At 39.4% G+C, this 21,302-nt stretch overlaps 1 protein-coding gene across 1 annotated transcript in view; it reads right to left on the bottom strand.

Annotated features, from left to right (window-relative positions):
• Window positions 1–3,494: 3,494 nt before the first annotated feature.
• LOC146398720 (uncharacterized) overlaps window positions 3,495–21,302 on the bottom strand; it is a 44,552-nt gene continuing 26,744 nt past the window's right edge. The window contains exons 5-9 of the mRNA XM_084982495.1: window positions 14,931–15,133; window positions 14,740–14,794; window positions 5,973–6,117; window positions 4,354–4,483; window positions 3,495–4,229 (exon numbers count right to left, since the gene is read on the bottom strand). The gene's annotated coding sequence lies outside the window, so the exon portion shown is untranslated. The remainder of the gene's footprint in view (window positions 4,230–4,353; window positions 4,484–5,972; window positions 6,118–14,739; window positions 14,795–14,930; window positions 15,134–21,302) is intronic.

The raw sequence follows: 21,302 nt of genomic DNA, 5'->3' as shown, positions 1-21,302 counted from the left end.
CGTGAGCTGTGGTGCAGGTCGCAGATGTGGCTTGGGTCCAGCGTTGCTGTGGCTGTCATGTAGGCTGGCGGCTACATCTCCAGTTTGACCCCTAGTCTGGGAACCTCCATATGCCGCAGGAGTGGCCCAAGAAATGGCAGAAAGACCAAAAAAAAAAAAAAAAAAAAATCATTAAATTATAGCCAAAAAAAAAAAAAAAAAGAGTTTGATAAGCAACTCATGTTGCTGAAGGAATTCAGTTAGAGAAAACTTCATCTAAAAGGAATCATATGTTCTCACATCAGATTTCTTTTTCAATACTTGTATCTGTAGAATATACTGAAGATCATGACAGACAATGAAATTAACAGTTTTTACTAAAGATACAGAGAATGGATACACTTTTGAGGACCTCTGGATCCTAGTTGGGTTTGTTAGCCACTGAACCATGAAGGGAACTCCCTGGATTCCCTTTTGAGGACCTCAGACAAACAACCAAATTTTGAGCTGGCCGCACAGAAATTAAAGACATTCTCCCAGGCTGGGGGTGGTGGTGGTGAGGCACCTCTGTGTGCCCCGAGAACAGAGGTCTGTCTCCTGTCTTCACAGGGCCTCGGAGAGGAAGGAGTCAAGATGCCAGGAAGAGAATCTGAGTGGTCTCATCCATGGCCTCCCACGCTGCCCCCTCAAAGGCTTCTGTGCTGCAAGAGCATCACTGAGAGCTAGATGGTGCTTGGCTGACCATGTGGTCTGACTGTCCCCTCCTGCATGAGGTAAGGCCCTAGGACCGTGCCCTGATTCTATGGGGCAGGAACCAGCAACAACTGAAGCTAGAGTCAGACATTAACTTGAACTATAGAAAATAAAGTTATGTATGGTTCTTAACATAGGCGTGACACTTATTAACACAGAGCTATCTGAATATTCTCCTTTGAACAGAAAGGAGTTCAGAAGGATGGGCTGCCTATTAGGGTAACATAGACGATTTCCATGAGGTAGTACCTTAAAATATACTCACTTATTTCTAGGAAAATAAACTCACATTGTCTCAGGATTCTGTTCCTCTAGGTCCCTGAGTTCAGAGTCCAAGCTTTCACTATCCCTTAAGGTAAAGGTTTAGTCCAGATGGCGTTGACTTTAGGTAACATCTCATGGCTTTTTCCCCTGTTAAAAACCCAATATGCTATCAGGATTATATTATTGTTAGAAATGTATTTGGTATAAGAAAAAAGTTAATGATCCATCTGCTGTCCACAATCTGAGAACAAGTCCATCTGCTGATTCTTATAATATCTGCTAACATGATTGCCTAAGGAATAGGGGGTGTCATAGGACATAGTTCCGTTTCCAAAGAGACTACTGGGAAAAAAGTATGATGCATTTTTAGTGTCAAGAAAGAAAATTTAGTATAGCTGTGATATGTTTATGTTTAAAGATTGCTCTAAATAACATGCTTTTGAATTATGAGGCTTGACAACTCTATCAGACATGATCGGTTGGGGAAAACAAAACCCCAATATTTTTTTCTTTAACCAAAGAGAATGTAATACAGCTTATTGGTTACACAGGTGTTGAGAACTGGAAGAAAAAAGGAACAGGTGAAGTGCCAAAGTGAAATAGAGCCCGTGAGCTGGCGATGGGACTCGCAGGACCTGGAACTGGGCCAAGGAGGCTGGACTTCTGAGCAGAGAGGTTGCCCAGCTGGAGCTGGCACTTAGGGAGCCTGGGGAAGGCTTCGCTGCGCTGGAACCAGACCTCTAAGGAAGGGTGCTGATGGGCAGACAGCTTTCGGAACCTCAGGATCTCAAAGGCTCACAGAACTGGGGCCCAGATGTCTGAGGAGAAGGAGGTGCGAAACTGGCAGGTGCTAGTGTTTCTGAAAAGCACGATGCCGCTGGTCCGACAATGAGGAACGTATCTGGAACCCGCAGCTGTGCCACAGGGAAGGGTCGTTACTGGAGGTAAAGTGACAGACAGAACAGAGGAAGCAGAAGCTCGCCTTCATCCTGCCTCCCCCTTCCCTCTAGCAGCCCTGTTGGCATAAACTCACAGAACGCGGCCTGCCAAGAGGTGCAGGGTGCAGTTCATCTCCAGCCTCACCAGAGGGGCGATTCGGAGGGAAGCACTGCAGCAGAGCACCCGCACAAAGCCACTGTGCTGGACACACACCTGCAGTTCCACACAGCACGACAGCTGGATCATTTGGCCTAATAAGAGGAAAGTCTCCTTTTTCAAATGAAGACCTCTTGCCCTCTCTCCAAAAAAAAGTGGGAGACATAAAACAAAACAGGATTCTGTGAAATCTGCATCCTTTGAAGAATTACGTTAAAAGAAGTCCCGAGGTGTTGGTAGCCGCCCCACAGCGGGCAGGAGGAATCAGTCCGGGATCCAGGAACTCTGAGGCCTCTCTTAACTACTCTGTCACACGGTGAAAGTTAATGGAAAATGACGGCCACCACAGCAAGTCAGGGCCTCAGAGGATTCAGGAAAGAATCAAATGAACCTTCAAGAATGAAAGTTCTGATTATTCTAATAGTTAAAGAAAGCAGCTAGCTAAGATTCCAGGAGAGGGCAAAGGGCTCCTGGAGCGGGACATGGGAGAAGGAAGTTAGTCCTCGGTTACAGAAACTAGGACTGTGGCAGCTACTGTGAATCAAACACATATGCATATGCATGTGATTGTGCGGATTTCATTTCTTTTTTTTTTTTTTTTTTTTTTTTTTTTAATCTTTATAGGGCTGCACCTGTGACACATGGAAGTTCCCAGACTAGGAGGCGAATTGGAGCTGTAGCCGTCGGCCTACACCACAGCCACAGAAACACTAGATCTGAGCCACATCTGCAACCTACACCAAAGCTCACAGCAACGCCAGATCCTTTAACCCACTGAGCAAGGCCAGGGTTCGAACCTGCATCCTCATGGATGCTAGTTGGGTTCGTGTATACATGTGTATACAGGTGCCCATCTATCATCTATTGACCTGTCATCTATATACTAATATTTTCCTCTCTTCTTATTCCTCATTAATTTACGTAAGGGCTGCGGGTGGTAGGTAACTTTATGATTTAGTCTTTAAGTTACAGAATATTCAGCTGGGATATTGACTGAATTTGGGGAATAATTAACACTGTCTCAATGATACATACACTGAATATTATTACAATGAACCAAACTGATAAACTGTTTTTTGTTTTTTTTTGTCTTTTTGCTATTTCTTTGGGCTGCTCCCGCGGCATATGGAGGTTCCAAGGCTAGGGGTCCAATCGGAGCTGTAGCCCCCGGCCTACGCCAGAGCCACAGCAACGTGGGATCCGAGCCAAGTCTGTAACCTACACCACAGCTCACAGCAATGCCGGATCGTTGACCCACTGAGCAAGGGCAGGGACTGAACCTGCAACCTCATGGTTCCTAGTCGGATTCTTTAACCACTGCGCCATGACGGGAACTCCTAATAAACTGTTTTAAGAGAGATAAAACCCTAAACCCCCAAGAACTTGACTGTTAGGCATGAAAATGGTAATGCAGATGAATATTTATTGGTGTTGAATTGTCATATAATCTTGAGTATTTTTTTTTTAAATATGCAAAACCATATGTGAGATTTCTATTTTATTCCATGGAGGTAGCTGATTTACTTTCTCACAGTAAACAACTGGAAAACTGGACAAGATGTGAAACTAACATTTGTCCAAACCCCGGAAAAGCAGGCAGAAGGAGACAGATGAGGGGATTCTCAAGAGCCCTGACTGTGGCTGGAGGCACGTTCCCAGCCCAATGAAGAGCAAACACCAAGCCCAGCAGAGTGGGCTGCTTGGGCTGGGGATGCAGGATGATTTGGGAGGAGAAACAGCTGGAGGCGGTGAGACAGGGAGGAGAGGTACAGGAGGAAGAGCCCCGAAAAAGCACACAGGGTTCTTCGAAGTCTGGCACTGAATATTTGGCGGCACCTGTGGTGCTGAAATCCCATGAGGCTGGAACAGGAGCAATGACTGTGGTTCAGCCCTTGCTGGACAATTCTCTCAGCCCTGAGAGGAAGAGTGAAGAAACCCTGCTGACCAAGGGGGATTTACTCCGCCTCCCTAAGCAAGGGCTGCTCTTGACCCAGACGGGATGCTCACAGCAAAGGCTCCCCTCCCTTCTTCTGCGGACGTAGTGATGGTACGGCCTTCGGCATTGGTGGACACTTATTCCAGGCCTTGAAGAGTTTTAAGCATGTCACTTATAATAACCATCTCCTCTCCGAACAGCTCTATGAATTAGACAATTAATTATCCCCATTTCAAAACAAGGAAACAAAAGCACAAATAAGTAAGTCCCCAGTTATTACAAATGGAGCCAGAATTCACACCCCAGCAGCCCGACTCGCATCTCACCTCTCAGGAGGTATTTCTCCTCTCCCCGGAAGCAGATGCATCGGGAGAGTAACAGTGGCCATGTAGTTGTAAGGGGATGACGGTTATTTCACATCTTCAATATTTTGCTCACATGCATTTTTAAATGTTTCTAAAGTGAACATTTCTGAGTTTGTAAGAATGACAAATTTATTTTTAGCTAAAATTATAACGATAGCTATGAACAGTGTATATAGGGGCAGAGTTTTTCTAAAGCAATTTGCGGTATGAATCTGGAACAGAAATAAGACTGTTCCTATCTCAGGTAAAGTTGGATTCCATATTTAAAAAGAAATGAATAGGAGTTCCCGTCGTGGCGCAGTGGTTAACGAATCCGACTAGGAACCATGAGGTTGCGGGTTCGGTCCCTGCCCTTGCTCAGTGGGTTAACGATCTGGCGTTGCTGTGAGCTGTGGTGTAGGTTGTAGACGCGGCTCGGATCCCGCGTTGCTGTGGCTCTGGCGTAGGCCGGTGGCTACAGCTCCGATTGGATCCCTAGCCTGGGAACCTCCATATGCTGCGGGAGCGGCCCAAGAAATAACAACAACAACAACAACAACAACAAAAAGACAAAAGACAAAAAAGACAAAAAAAAAAAAAAAAGAAATGAATAGAACATATAAGTTTAAAAACTGAGTAGAGGATAGGGTTATGAATGATCTGGATTATTTTAATTTGCTTTCTGTGCATTTATCATATATTGCACAAGAAAAAATATTAACATTAATTTTACTCAGGGAAAATGGTAATTTTAAATCCCCATTATTTATTTAGCTGGTAAGCTCATTTGCAGGAATTTTCAGTAACAGATATTTAGGACACTATTGTTTATAGTAATGAAACTTCATGAGTAAGCTGTCAAAAACAAGATTAATTAAACCACTCCAGGAGTTCCCGTCATGGCGCAGTGGTTAACGAATCCGACTAGGAACCATGAGGTTGCGGGTTCGGTCCCTGGCCTTGCTCAGTGGGTTAACGATCCGGCGTTGCCGTGAGCTGTGGTGTAGGTTGCAGACGCGGCTCTGATCCTGCGTTGCTGTGGCTCTGGCGTAGGCCGGAGGCTACAGCTCCGATTGGACCCCTAGCCTGGGAACCTCCATATGCTGAGGGAGCGGCCCAAGAAATAGCAAAAAGACAAAAACAACAACAACAACAACAACAAAACCACTCCATTCCATGATGGAATATCATGGAGATATTAAATAATCACATTTTTGAAGAATATTTAAGGACTTGGAAAAGAATTCAGAATGTTACTAAAAATTAATATTTTCAACTACATATACCCTCTGTTTCCAGTTTTGTAAAAATAAATTGTGAAGATAAACACATTTTTCCACCCACATCTCATTCCTCACATATAACAGGGAGACACCAAAAATATTAAAAGTTGCTCTATCTAAATAGTGAAATTAGGGTTATGTTAATTTATTCCTTTTGTTATGTTTCCCAATTTACCATGAGAAAGACGTTTGTTTTTTCTTCCAGGGACAATAGGTTTGTGCTTCTAATGTAGAAGCAAACCATTTAATTCTATTTTTATATAGTTATCAAAAGTTAGAATGGATATAGAAGTACATTTTCATTTTCTTGGTGCTTACCAGTGACATAGGGATTTCAGTTTCCTTATGTAATTACAAAAGTGCCGGCTTTCTCCTTTGCCAATAATTTTATACTTAGAATTTGGGTGTGAGTAAATACAACACGGGGGAGAATGTTAAAATTTCTGGTTCATCACAGAATTAGCTGAAAAAGAAAAGATGTGTATATTTTAGTTATTCAGGATAAAGTTTTATGTAGTAATTTTTAATTCTCCAAGAAACATAAGTCAATAATGTTACCTGGAATTCAATCAGTATAACGAATATGCTCAGTTCATGGTGATAGTTGCAAATAAAAAAGAGAAGCTCATATTTTTTTATCAGTAATCAGTTATTTTCCTCCTACACAGGACATTTGCAAAATTGTTTGTTACATTAGTCTTTGGAAAGGCCATATTTCATTGCTGTTTTTTGAACCCTCATTGTTTCAGCTGCATTAATTCTTCTGGTTTCTCTCCACATTTTATTTGACAAAACCAGTCACTGATTGCTCCCTCAAAAGCTGGAAGCACGTGATAGGTAGACATGCCTATAACTTCAGCAGAGGACAAGAGAGCAAAATTCTTGGGAGATAAAAGTAGTTTTATTTAGAGTGGTAAAACTGAAATCTTAAAAATCGGGAAAGTGTTTGGTGATATAGTTATCTGAGAAAATGAAACAATAATGACTTTTGTGATTCTGACGGATTATCACAAATTTCAAAGAGAATCCCAGACCAACATTCTAACAAATATTTGTGATTATTTGAGTTTCTGTCTGCATTTTAGCTAAGCTAGAGTATATAATGATGTAATATCCTCTAGATTGCTGTCACACTGATGATGCAAACTGGCAAAAGCTTTACCAGGCAAAGTTTACAAATAGGCTCTGTCAGTAGTTTCTAAGTAGCAGGAGTCATCTAATCAATCCCAGGGTTTAAAATAATAATAACATGAACTCTGTGGAAGTAAAAATCAATACTATTATGTCTTCTGTACTTAATACTTTGTATCTCCAGCACTTATTAAGGTCTCTGACACCTGTTGGGCTCCCAGGAACTGGATGGTGAAGAAAGGAATGGACATGGCACCATTTTAAAGAAGCGCAATTTAGGCTCTGTCTATATCATGTCACAAATTCTCAAATGGGTGGGAAACAATTTTTCTGTTTTTAATCCAGGCTCCTAAATTATGAAAAGATTGCCTACATATGTTTCCCTGGGATGTTTGGACTTTGGTAACTTGAGTATTATTTTATCTTTATATGTAAATGACTGGAATAAAGTGAATTTAAAATTTTATGCCTTACAAGGGTAAATTAACATATAAACACACCACCACCAATGGATAAGTGCCCTGTATTTTTTCAAACCAAGAATCAAGATTTAAAATATCTGACCTGACATTCATATATGCTTGCAGGGAAATTTTATTTATTTATTTATTTGAAATAAAGGCTTCTCCTGAAGACCACACTTATAAGTGGTTTCTCTTCTGCAGAGTGTTAATTATTACCTCATGCAAATTTATTATTTTAGCAGAACCGTTAACAAAGTCTACTTAAGTAATGCTATGTATAACATGCAGTTTAGACTCCCTCAGCTGGCTGAGACAATTCAATACTCAGCAGCTGCAAAATGAGAATGTCAAAACAAAAAAAGTCCAAAGAATTTAAGTTATTTTAGGACTAAACATTTTAAAAAGGCAATCAGGCAAAGGAGAAAAAAATAATATCATAAATATGGACAAGTTTTTGGAGAGATGGAATTCATTAACTTCCCAGGAACCAGGAGCATCTCCCTCAAAACTTCAGAGCTTCACTCAAGGCCCACTGTCTAAGACATTTTACACAATAAGCCAAAGTGACCTCACTGAGCTTACACTTGACATAGTCAGCTATCATTCAGGTAACTTAATTCCTGTTGTTTCCCTACCTCAGCTTTTCAACGATGACCTTCAAGAATTAGCTATTCACAAGACATCAGACCCTCCTGAGCAGTAGTGAGATTCTGCATCTCACCTGAAGAATTTATCATAGTGTTGGCTTTACTATACCACTGACTATTAAAAATAAAAAATTATTATGTAATTTCGAATGAGCAAAGGTACCTCGCAATCATGTTACTTTTTATGTTTGCATTAAAATATGTTATTGTCAGATTGTTGAAATAGGTAGACAAGAATTATGCATGTTTCTCCGGCATGCGTAATCCTACCTTAACCAAGGGAATTGTCCTTCTTATACTTTATATATTATGTTTGTATAGATATACTTTATACATAAACTTAGGAAATTTTTTTCTATGTATCTTCCACACATAAAGTTATCTTTGAGATTTTCTAGGGAATCTTAGAAAAATCGAGATTTTTTAAAAAAAAATTTACCTTGGGAAAAGGGAAATGCTGGAAATAATTAGGTTTGTTTGATATGGATATTGAGTGGTTAACAATATCATTTATTGAAAAGGCATCAAACAGATGGAGAAAAAGAAGCGCTGATTAGGATGTGGAAAATTTCTAAACCTTGTGCTTTGCTAGTGAGAATGTAAAATGGTGCAGTTCATTGTGGAAAACGGTATATGATAGTTCTCAAAAATTAAACACAGAATCACCACACGATCCAGCAACATCACTTCTGCTATATATCTAAAAGAACTGAAAACAGGTACTAGAACAGATATTTGTATGCCCCTGATGCGAGAAACAATCCGAGCATCAAAAATAGATGAGTGGATAATAAAATGTGGTACGTACATACATTGGAGAGTTATTCGGCTTTAAAAGTGAACGAAATTCTGATACATGCTGCAGTATGGATGAACCTTAAAGACCCTGCGCTCCGTGAAATGAGCTAGACACAAAAGGGCAAATATCGAATGAATACACCTGCAAGAAGTACTGGAGAAGCCCACCTCACCGAGACAGAAGGTCAGATGGTGGCGCTGGGGGGCGGGAGGGGGCGAAAGGAGCATTGCTACTGCACGTCTACACTCTTTCGGTTCGGGATGGCAAAGATGGATGGGGTGACGGCTGCACAGCGGGAACAATGCGAATGCTCTTACTGTCGCTGGACTGTACTCTTAAACATGGTTAAAGTGGTAAAAAAATTTTCTCCTTTGTGTTTCGTTTTGGATAGTTTCAATTGCTAGCTATTAAGTTCTCCAATCTTCTTTTTTAAAATGTCTAACCTGCTGTGAATGTGATATTTTGTATCTCTGACATTATAGTTTGTAGAAAATTTTTTTTTCTGTCCTTTTTGCCTTTTCTGGCCCCCGTCCCCTGCCCACCCGCGGCATAGGGGGGTTCCCAGGCTAGGGGTCGAATCGGAGCTGTAGCCGCCGGCCTACACCAGAGCCACAGCAACTCGGGATTCGAGCCGCAGCTGTGACCTACACCACAGCTCATGGCAACGTGGGATCCCCAACCTACTGAGCAAGGCCAGGGATTGAACCCACAACCTCATGGTTCCTAGTCGGATTCACTAACCACTGAGCCATGACGGGAACTCCAATTTGTAGAAATTCGATTTAGTTCTTTTCACATCTCTTCTGTCTCTACTTAACTTTTGTAATATAGGAAATAGACTTACAATAATTGTACTAATGTCCGTTAATTTTTACATCTCTGAGTTGAAGGTATTTCTCCCCATTGGGCCGTATTTTACTGTTTCTTTGTATCCATTGTAATTTTTTATCTGATTCGGGACATCATGAATTTCCTTTCTTCATGGCTGAATAATTTTATATCTCTGAAAGTGTGACTCATCTGTGTTCTGAGACATAGTTAAGTTGCTTGAAAAGAGTGGTATCCTTTCAGATACTGGTTTTAACGTTGGTTAGGCAGAACCCGACCAGTGAAGAGTCTGGGACCCGTCCCTGTCCACTAATGAGACAAGCCCCTCTGCACACTCTCCCCAGGACCCCATGAACCACAGGGATTTCTACTTTGGCTGCTGTCAACAGGCACTATTCATGGACCTGGCCAAATACAGGATGCGATTACCATTAAACTCTTCTGGTGTTTTTTCGTTCCCCTGACCACATGTATTTTCTCACAACCATAGGCTGACCAGCCAGGGGCTGGAGAGAGGTCTCTGGAATTCTCGCTCATGGGCTAGCTCCTTCTTCTCTGAGCCTCAAACCTTGCCTGGAAACCCCTTCCAAAGAGTAATCTGGGGGAATCATAGGACCCTTTGTTTTGTTTCCTGCCTCTCAGAGTTAATGTCCTTTTCCACCTACTGTCCAATGTATTGAAAACTATCATTCTTTCTTAACCTCAAGTGGACATCTTTTTTTAAGGGTCTTTAATATATAGCAGAACCACCAGATCTCCAATCACTATTTCTTAAAGTTTATTTATTTACTCTTTCTTCCTTTCTTTCCTTAGTTAATATCAGCCAATGTGGACATACCAAATATTTATAAACAACTCAAGATTCTGCATCCCAAAATACTCCCTGAAAATAACTCTTTGGAAAATATAATGCTGTTAAGCTAGGAAACTGCAAATCACATTGTCTTTTTGACCCATCAATACACACTTTTAAGTAAGGGAGATGTTAACATTCCTGGTGAATCTTTGAAATCCTTTAGAAAAATAGCAAAGTTGAATTTATCACTTATTAATAAGAAAAATTAGAAGATAATCAAACAACAATTTTTGGAACTGAAAAGAAACATGGCTACCTGGATTAGTTTTCCTTATTAAAACCAAAAATGTGGGCAACTATTTTATTTTCAAATTTTTCAAAAGCACACAACTCTGAAAATACATTTAAAATATCTAGGGTTTTCTTGTTGTTTGCTTATTAAATTAGGGGGAAAACATACCAACAATTGAAGTCAGTTAGAGATTCTAAAATAAATGGCGGAGTGCTCGTTGTGGCTCAGGGGAAACAAATCTGACTAGTATCCATGAGGACAGAGGCTCCATCCCTGGCCTCCATTAGTAGGCTAAGGATCCAGCATTGCCATAAGCTGTGGTGTAGGTCGCAGGTGCGGCTGGGATCCGGCATTGCTGTGGCGAAGACCAGTGGCCACAGCTCAGATTTGACCCCTAGCCTGGGAACCTCCATATGCCATGTGTATGGCCCTAAAAAGACAAAAAAATACAAATAAAAAAATAAAAAATAAATAAATGGCATTTTACCAAATTTATCATTCATTTGCTCCCCAGGATTTGATCCTGTGAAAATCCAACATGTGAAACATGGCAGAATACTTCAGCAGAGTTTTATCTTTTCTGAAAAGATCAGTTATGTTTAATTCACAAATTTAAAACTCTAGTGACTTCAAAAGAAAACAGATGAATGATTTCTGAGAAGATACCACAGAAAAACTGGAAACACTTCAAGAGAAGAGTGCCCTGGGCCCAGGGTTGATAGAAGGCATTTCATGTTTGGCATATAATTTGGGAGGGTCAGCTTTCACACAAGGGATATTTCTCTCAAGTGCTGTTCATACTTGGAGGCTCCTTTTTTTTAATGCATGTAAAACAGTTAAAAAGGTATGTGTCGACTAATGTGAACAATAAGGTTTTATTTTCTTTCTTTAATATGTGAGAAATAAAATACAGGGATTTCTGAGATTTAAAAGGGACCTTTATTTACCATTCAGCAATCTGTAGTTGCGATTTGAAATGATAAATTTGCATGAAAATAAGTTTGTGCATATTGGTGGACTTGTTCCTAGCTACTGATTCAGTTATGGAAAAGTATTAGTTTGAGTTCTGTAAAAAAAAAAAAACCAAAAACCACCAACCCAATTGAAAATGGGCAAAAGATCTGAATAGACATTTCTCCAAAGAAGATATACAGATGGCCAACAAGCACATGGAAAAATGCTCAACATCCCTGATGATTAGAGAAATGCAAATCAAAATGACCATGAGATACCACCTCACACTAGACAGAATGGCCATCATTAATAAGTCCACAAATGAGGGTGTGGAGAAAAGGGAACCCTTCTGCACTGTTGGTGGGAATGTAACTTGGTACAACAACTATGGAAAACAGTATGGAGGTACCTCAGAAAACTAAATATAGAACTACCATATGATCTAGTAATCCCACTACTGGGTATATATCCAGACAAAACTTTTCTTGAAAAAGATACATTCACCGCTATGTTGACTGCAGCACTATTCACAACAGCCAAGACATGGAAACCTAAACATCCATCGACAGATGAATGGATTGAGAAGATGTGGTGTATATACACAATGGAATACTACTCAGCCATAAAAAGAACAAAATAATGCCATTTGCAGCAACATGATGGAACTAGAGACTCTCATACTGAGTAAAGTAAGTCAGAAACAGAAAGACAAATACCTTATGATATCACTTATATCTGGAATCTATTATATGGCACAAATGAACCTTTCCACAGAAAAGAAACTCATGGAATTGGAGAACAGACTTGTGGTTGGCAAAGGGGAGGGGGAGGGAGTGGGATGGACTGGGAGTCTGGGGTTAAGAGATGCAAACTATTACATTTGGAGTGGATAAGCAATAAGATCCTCCCGTATAACACTGGGAACTATATCTAGTCACTTACGATGGAGCATGATGGAGGGTAATATGAGAAAAAAATGTATATGTGTAAGTGCGACTAGGCCACCTTGCTGTACAGTAGAAAACTGACAGAACACTGTAAACCAGCTATGATCGAAAAAATTAAAATCATTAAAAAAACTAAACAAACCAAAAAACTCCCAAATCTCATCTTTTGTGAGTATATTTGTGACAATTAAATCAATATTGATCCATGATTATAACTAATTATCAGTTGCTAATCATTAATATTACTTTAAAAAGGCACTCAGCTAGTTTTGAAACATGCTTTTACACAGGACGTTAAATATTTATGTAAGTTTTCTTTAAAATATGGGGTAATTTCCCTCTTGTTTAACAAACTAAACCCTGAAAATGACGGCCATCTATCTTTCTGGTGTCATATTCTGAAGGCTGGATTGCATCAGGCATCATCCTGCGGTTTATTAGACTATGCCAAATCTCTATGGTTTTATTTTTCTTAGAATTTATCTCTTCCTTGTCCTTTGAGCATTCAACCAGATATGGTATATTCTTTTCCTGGAGGAAAGCCTGAAATAGGAGAAAGCAGCAAAAAGATGTCCATCCCTATCTTTAAGAAAATATCGAAAAATGTCCTCGCCATCACATCTCCAGACCAAGTCATGCTTCTCTGAGCTAAGGGAAGAGGGACTCAGGGGCCAAGAGGAAGTGTGCAGACCTGGTGAGCCCAGGAGGACGGGATCCCTGAAGTGGGGCACGGGAGCTGGGATGGGTGTCAAGGCCTGTGGGGTCTGAAAGTGGAGGCCCTGGGTTTCCTATGTCCCAGGCGGAGCCCGGGGAGGAGTGAGCACTCAGAGGAACAGCTGTGGGGGGTCAGCAAGGATGGATGGAAACCAGTTCTACGACATTCCGCCCCAGGCCTGTGGCACACAAGAGAGACACGGTAATTTTCAGGGTTCTAAAGGAGAACTGAGGAAGTTAAGGGGCACAGAGAGGTGGACAGAATTCCCTGGGTTGCGGCGAGGTATGGAAGTATTAAATCACCCCCTTCTCGAAAGCAGAAAGGGTCACAGGTCCCCTAGGCACCTTGCAAACCAGTCCTGAATGATAAACAACCAGAGACTAAAAAAAGCCAATGGCTAGCTCAACAGATGCCAGCTGAAACGCATGGCACCAAAGACAAGACATCATTCCCACTTCTTCCTGTGTCTTCTACTCGCTTTGGGTACCACCCACCACCAGTTTAGATTCGGTTTCTTTGAGGGAAAAAGAGTGTTAATTTTCCCTGGCTAAATTTATTTAGACATGTGGTTGTAGAATGGCAGACTGAGTTTTATTTCACTTTATGTGCTTAAGTTAAAACGTCACTATTTTATTTACAAATGAAAATTGAGGGGTGTGTGTGTGTGTGTGTGTGTGTGTGTTTGTCCCTGTGGTTGTCTATATTCAGACCCCATGTTCTTTTAATTCTTCTTTTGTTTAACTTATCTTTCATCACTTTCAAAGGCATGGAGTATTTAAAGAAATGTTTAAATTTATCTTGGAACCACTTTTAGATGTTAAAATGTTCTGATTGCTAATGGGATTTCTTGCTCTGTTTAAACAACAGCTGTGCACCTACTGTCCCATATTTTCCTTTGGTATTTTACTGGTTTGAGCTACATCCTAAGAAAATGGCAGTACTATTATTGCTGCATTGTGTTATTGATAGAAACATTTGTAACATCAGGGTTTGAAATTAGGTTAATTTGGTGTCAAGGTTCCCTTATGTGTAAATTATGAAAGTGGCAATTAACTGACCCATTCTATAGCCTCACAGAGATGCGACCACACTTGTGAAAAGACAAGTGTACAGACAACTCTCTAGATCAATGAGACACAGATTTTTTTCTATGAGTCTTCATGAATGTTCTATTCTGGACTTACGTAATGTGTACAGTCAACTTTTAATAATGTCAGTTTCCCATGGGATCTACCACAACACAGTGCCCAAGAGATTACCTTTCATTCAGAAGAGCTTAAAAGACGTAGGTTATAACTGTAGCTGACCGTAACTGAGGACTTGGACTGTACCAGATGCTAGGATAAGCATTTTCATGAATCAAAATATTTAATGTTCACAACAAACTATTACGTTTTAATATTCCTCTTTACTAATTCTGTCTCAAATGTACTCATGAGGGTTTCGGATCACAGGGAGATTTCTCACTACTCATCTCCCAGCAAATGGCGAGCACGTGGTTTCCCTGCTTACCTCTGGGCCACTGAGAAGAAAGCCAGTGCAAGTGTCCTACCACATGAGGTCTGTGCTGCAGGCGAGGAATAGAGAAAATAAATGTTACCTGCTTAGGATATGGACGGAGAGGGCTGTCTCTTTCCCCTCTCCGTACAGCGTCTGCTTTGGAACTTCTTACTCTAACCCTTTGGGATGTAAATAAATCTCACCAGAAAAGTGACAAGCCTGTAGTCTCCAGTTTTACAATATAAAGGTGTCCTGTGGTCCTGGACCTCCCCACCCTGGAATGCAGACGTGTGACTCCTGAGTCAGGTAAGTCTCCAGAGCTTTCACAGTCAATAGAGTAAAGAGCAATTAATCTCCAAGGATCGCTTTGATCTCAGGTCCCAGTTTTAGCAAAATTTGCTAAGCCCTGTGTAGAAATACAAACATCTTTTCTCACAATACCGCCCACATCCTGTGTTATTTTTCAGATAAGGCAACTTAGAGATGTTAACTTGCTTTGGGTCAAATTTTAAGTTACTTTATTAGCTAGGATTTTGACCCTCTCTAAATTTAAAGGCCAAACTCTTAAACATTATAATATCTTGGTCTTCTACTGGTTCATAAAATGAATGAATGTATAAAACGACCATTTCTAATTGCTACAAAACAATCTTTTACCGCACTTTTTTTCCCAAACTTGTCTCAATAATGTTGTAAACTGGTTGTAACTTACAAATTAGTTTAATGTCATTTATTATTTATTCGCAAGAAAAACTCAGGCGTAGAGAGAAAAAAAAATGGGTGAGGGCATAGGAGGTTCACTAGATAGAGGAAAGACCCAAGCATAAAGTTTGGTAGATCTATAAAGGTGCACTGTAGATAAAATATCACATTTTCTGATCCCACAAATACATACTCTGATAAATAAACTGACAAGCACTGAGCATGACATAGTATAGATGCTTGTACTTAATAAAAATGAATGAAAAAATTGAATAAAAATAGCACTTTATAACATCCAGGCATATATGCTCATTATAAAATGAGTAAATAAACTTTTGCATGAGATTTTGTTATACACAGTCATTCATTTAATGTAATATTTATTTGGCTTTGTCATCTACTTTGTTCCTTTCTGCTTAAAATTTCCCTTGAGAAAATGATATTTAAAATAAAATACTTACTGTAGTTACATTTATTATGCAATTCCTAGGCATCGGTACTTTTCTCTAATAAATGACATTTAGAGTGAACAGCTACCTTAACATCTGGCCACTGGTGACAGGTTGGGATAATTCTGCATTTTCCAGCATGACAGGCTTCTGTAGATGCCGAAACACGGTGGGGGAAAGAGGGCGTGGGGCGAAGGGAAGCACTTCAGAGCCTTTGCTCAGAGAAAGCAATAGTCCCATGCCTTGCCAGAACTACAGTAATTTTTGACCAGAAAATAAAATTTGTGATTTCAACTTGGTCTTAAAACCGTATCACTGTTTCCTCTTCAAATTTGGACATAATATGTGGGTTTTAACTAATATGAGGAAATATCTACTGAAAGAATAACAAATATTGATAGCATAACAATATTATTATTGACAATTTAATCAACGCCAGGCACTTGGGAAGATTACCAGAAATATAATTCTTTCCACTACTCTGGATAAACAGGGAGGGGAACACATGTGGATTACAGGAGGGTAGACATTCCAAGAGGGGGGCAAGGAGGAGGAGACAGGGCTTTGGGGACCCATGTCCTATATCCAGAGTCATAGCACCTTGAAGACAGAGCCAAAGATTCAAGGAGGTGATGCTGGACGCAAGACTCTAACTCCCTCCCTGGGCTCCACAAAGGGAACGAAGAGGAAGGAGCCCATGGAGGCTGACATTATCATTTCCACTTTAGGGAATTAAAATAACAGAAGTTGGAGTTCCCGTCGTGGCGCAGTGGTTAACGTATCCGACTAGGAACCATGAAGTTGCGGGTTCGGTCCCTGCCCTTACTCAGTGGGTTAACGATCCGGCGTTGCCGTGAGCTGTGGTGTAGGTTGCAGACGCGGCTCGGATCCTGCGTTGCTGTGCCTCTGGCGTAGGCCGGTGGCTACAGCTCCGATTCAACCCCTAGCCTGGGAACCTCCATATGCCGCGGGAGTGGCCCAAAGAAATAGCAAAAAGACAAAAAAAATAAAATGAAATAAAATAATAGAAGTTAAGTAACTTGCTCAGTGTTAAGTAAATAGCAGAGCAAGGATTTAATCTACTTAGCATGTAGATTTTTCCTATCATACCAAACCACCTCCCCAAAATTAACTTTGCATATATTATTTGGCTAATAAGTTCTATTTTAAGTCTGCGAGATTATGGGAACAATAAATCAGTGTCATTAATGGGCATCCTACTGCCTCGCTCTCCTCAAAGTAACTGAGGGTAAGGATTTATAATCTGACAAAACAGATAACAAGTGTCTAAAGAACCAGGATTACTGAAACCATCAAAACTGCACTGGAGAATTAGAGATGGCACTGATGATAAAATCAGTAAATGGAGAAATGAGGTTAGAAAACTGATCTTCCAAAGGGTGGCAATGAAATATCAGAATTCCATCTGGTTCCCAGAAGAATTAGAGGATAATATACATGCCAGATTCTTTACATTGCATTTAGGGAAAAGCAAAGCTGCGTATGTTATTGGGTCTGTTCACTGTCCAGGACATTTTCCACTATTGAGCATGAGTGCTCAGTTAAATCTGTGGGTGAGGATGTGGCCCCAGCACCGAAACCTTTACTGCAGGAAGGTGTATTTCAGCCTCTTGTCTGCAACCAAGGAGTTAGGAAACAATTCAATGAAGTTAGAGAATTATACCAACTTAACAGTTTATTTTAACCAATATAGGATTTTCTTTCAGCATGGACTTTCCATTTCTTTGCTAAAACCACTGCCCCCTGAATCTGTCATGTATCTATCTGAAAACTTTGGAGTATTAAATCGATTAAATTAAAAAATATGCAGGGATTTCCAGTCATGGCTCAGCGGAAAGGAATCTGACTAGCATCCAGGAGGATGCAGGTTTGGTCCCTGGCCTTGTTCAATGGGTTAAGGATCCGGCGTTGCTGTGAACTGCGGTGTAGGTCACAGACATGGCTGGGATCTGGTGTCGCTGTGGCTGTAGCTGTGGCATAGGCCAGCAGCTGTAGCTCAGATTAGACCCCTAGCCTGGGAAACTCCATATGTCACAGGTGCGGCCCAAAAAAGACAAAAGCCAAAAAGAATATACATATGCAAAGGGGCCATGAAGTCAGATGTCTGAGACAATTGTGTTGTTATTTCTTAATAGAATTTTGAATGAGGAACAAAGGAAGTTTAGACTGGAGAAGCAAATTAAATGTTTTAAGAGAACACTATAAATTAGCAACTTGGCATCCTTTATCCAGCTTGTACCAGGGAAAATTAATATCTTTATACCTTGCAAGATACTTATGATTGATAATATTTTTTTCTAAGGCTGAAAGTTGAATAAAGACATATTTAACTGATACTAGAGATGGATTCAATTTTTATGGGGCTTGAATCTTACATAATGTGGTTAGCCCATTTTAAGGGGGGAAAAAAACCCCCACAAGGTTAGAAATAAAAACACAGGTGCAGTGAATTGGAAGGAACTTGTATAAGTGGGGTCCTGAAGTTTAAATCCATTAACTTCTGACTGAGACACACATAAAAATATTTGAGATTCTGTTTCATTCTAAAAGGAACCTCTAAAAAATTTCAAGAGTGAATGTCATAGAAGCAACCAGCTTCTTCAGCTAAACCGTAATTTTTACCTACTTTTGTTTACAATCCATGTTGCTCCAGGACACCGAATATTCAGCTTTAATGTACTGAGGTAATCACTGCCCTGTTGACGAATCTTCAACTTGTCACTGGTGGATAATGCCATTAACAGAATGAAGATTCGACATTTCTGATGTGTCCCAGGATGAAGTACAATATAGAAAACAAATCTATCTTACTAATGATGTCACATAACGTATTGATATTTTAAAGATGGTTTACATGTTATAATTTCAATAAATAAAAAAGTATCTCTGTAATTTGAAGTTATAGCTGAGTTTTATTTCATTCTACATGCCTTTTCTGCATATTTTGCTTTTATTTTTTTAATTAAAAAAAAATTTTTGTATGGCCACACCTGCAGCATATGGAGGTTCCCAGGCTAGCAGTGGAATCAGAGCCACAGCAATGCCCGATCTGAGCTACATCTGTGACCTATGCTGCAGCTCACGACAATGCTGGATCCTTAACCCACTGAGCAGGGCCAGGTTTTGAACCTGCGTCCTCACGGATACTGGTTGGGGTTCATTACCACTGAGCCACAACAGGAACTCTGCATATTGTTTTTAGTTTTCTGTTCTTTATTATTTTTTGGATTTTCTAAATTTTCTTCAATATGCAGGTATTAATTTTAAAAATAAAAAATATTTTTAACATTGAAACAACAGTGAAACGTGAAACAAATGTCAATCCATTAACTCAAAATAAGTGAAGAAATATTATTCTAGTGAAACGGTATAAGCAGAACGTCTGTTGAATCAACAGTGCATTGCACCCTTAAGAAAATCTGCAATATTGTGTCTTCTGCACAAGTAAAATCTTGGTGACATATGTGAAAACATTCACAATTTTCTTGGTGTGAAAAAAACTACAACTGCCCTATATTTATTGCTTCTTCTATGCAATAAAAATATAACTCTTCCTTAACTGACTGACACACATAAATTTACTGTATGTTAGAAAAGAGAGATTAAATCAGAATCCATTCTGCTTTCAGCTTACATACTTTCATCCAGTTGTTATGTTCCCACAGGAAAGATTTCTAATTAGTTATGTAAGTTTGATGTTGTCTTTTTTTACATCAAACAATCTTAATTTAGTACTCAGCAATCTGGTTCTAGCTTCTATGATAGTTTAACTTGTAGAACAATGCAACCATAGTTTGCTTTTGGTATCTAATGTTTTCTAGTAAGTGAATAATTGTCAACAAGATCTTATAGGGAGTTAATAAACATTGAGTATCCATACCACAGTTACACTGCTTCATCTAAAACCCTAAAAGTATATTAATAGTGTTAGTAAAATGACACAAGGGCCACCCATCACTGGTTTACCCCAGCAGTGACTGAAGTCGTAGACTGTTGCTTTACACTCAACACCCTGGCAAAACGTGAAAAGAACAAGAGTGTTCTCTTTGCCAGGGATTCATTTATTTTTACCATTATCATACAACTATGATTCAGCATATTATTTTTAAAAGCAAAACAATATTTATTTCATAACATCTTTTATAACACATACGTGTGTATGTGTGTGTGTGTTCTGTATAAATCTCTCGACTTGGAGCGATGCCCACAAAGAGTTATAAATAAAAAAGGAAGATTTAGGAAAACGTGCATTATATGAATTTATATTTTTTGCAAAGAGAAAATAACACATACATTCTTTTACACACATACATGCCAATACATAAATATACATATATGATTATCTGAGCATGGAAAAATATGAAGACTATAAATTGGATGGCTCATTTCCTAACATGCTGTGGAGGTGAGGATGGAGAATTAAATATGGGAAAAGGGACAGCTGAGCACAAAAGCACTTAAAGGATATAAGACTTGATTATTCATGTAATCATGTACAATTATATTCACCTATATATGTAAAAAGACATTAAAATTATTTAGAATACAATTCATCCTTTCTAAGCCTAGAGAAAATTTTAGTTATCTAGACTGAACTTTAACGCACACATCTTTTCCAAAACACCGAATGAAACTGTTCTTGCATATTGCTTGTTTTATTTAGTTGTCAGTTACGCTTTTTTTTATTGACATAAAGATGTATCCAACACATCCTAAGAAAAGCATAATTTTATTTAAGTAACCATAATTAGAAGGATTAGAAATATAAGGCAAGATGTAAATGAGAGCCAATGTGCAATTTAAAATTTTCTGATTGCAACATTAAAAAAGTGAAAGTAAATAGGAGAAATCAGTTTTAGGAATACGTTCTTTTTAACTCCAGATTTCCAAAACATTATCATGTCAGCAAGTAGTTAATGTAAAAACTACTGAAATATTTTTCATTACTTTTTCATAGGAAGCCTTTGAAAACCTCGATATATTTTATATTTTTAGCACCTCTCAATCTGCTTGGCCACCTTCTAGTGCTGGAACAAAAATGTTGCCCAAGGTTTAACCAATGGTTTCTTTTCCTCCAGTTTGACTGAGATATAATGACACACAGCACCACAGAAGTTTTAAGATGTGTAGCATAATGCTGACTTAGATGTATTGTGAAATAATTTCCACAATAAGCCCAGCTAACATCCATCATCTCATATAGATATAAAAAAAGGAAAGAAAAAATTTTTTTCCTTGAGGTGGGAACTCTTGGGATCCACTGTCTTAACTCTCACATAAGCCGTGTTGGGGCAGTCAGCATATTGTACAACCATTTCTTCTCTAAGGATCCATAAGGCCACTTTTCCTTGGTGCCTACAAAATCTGTGCCTCTCACACAAACGATGATTTTAGAAGTCGGGG

The sequence above is a fragment of the Sus scrofa genome, chromosome 11 (assembly GCF_054392235.1).
Source record: "Sus scrofa isolate SSC_HxYL_T2T_F1_AM1 chromosome 11, Sscrofa_HxYL_maternal_Yorkshire_Landrace_v2.0, whole genome shotgun sequence".
In the NCBI taxonomy this organism is placed as follows: Eukaryota; Metazoa; Chordata; class Mammalia; order Artiodactyla; family Suidae; genus Sus; species Sus scrofa.
This window is presented reverse-complemented; position numbering and strand designations above follow the sequence as displayed.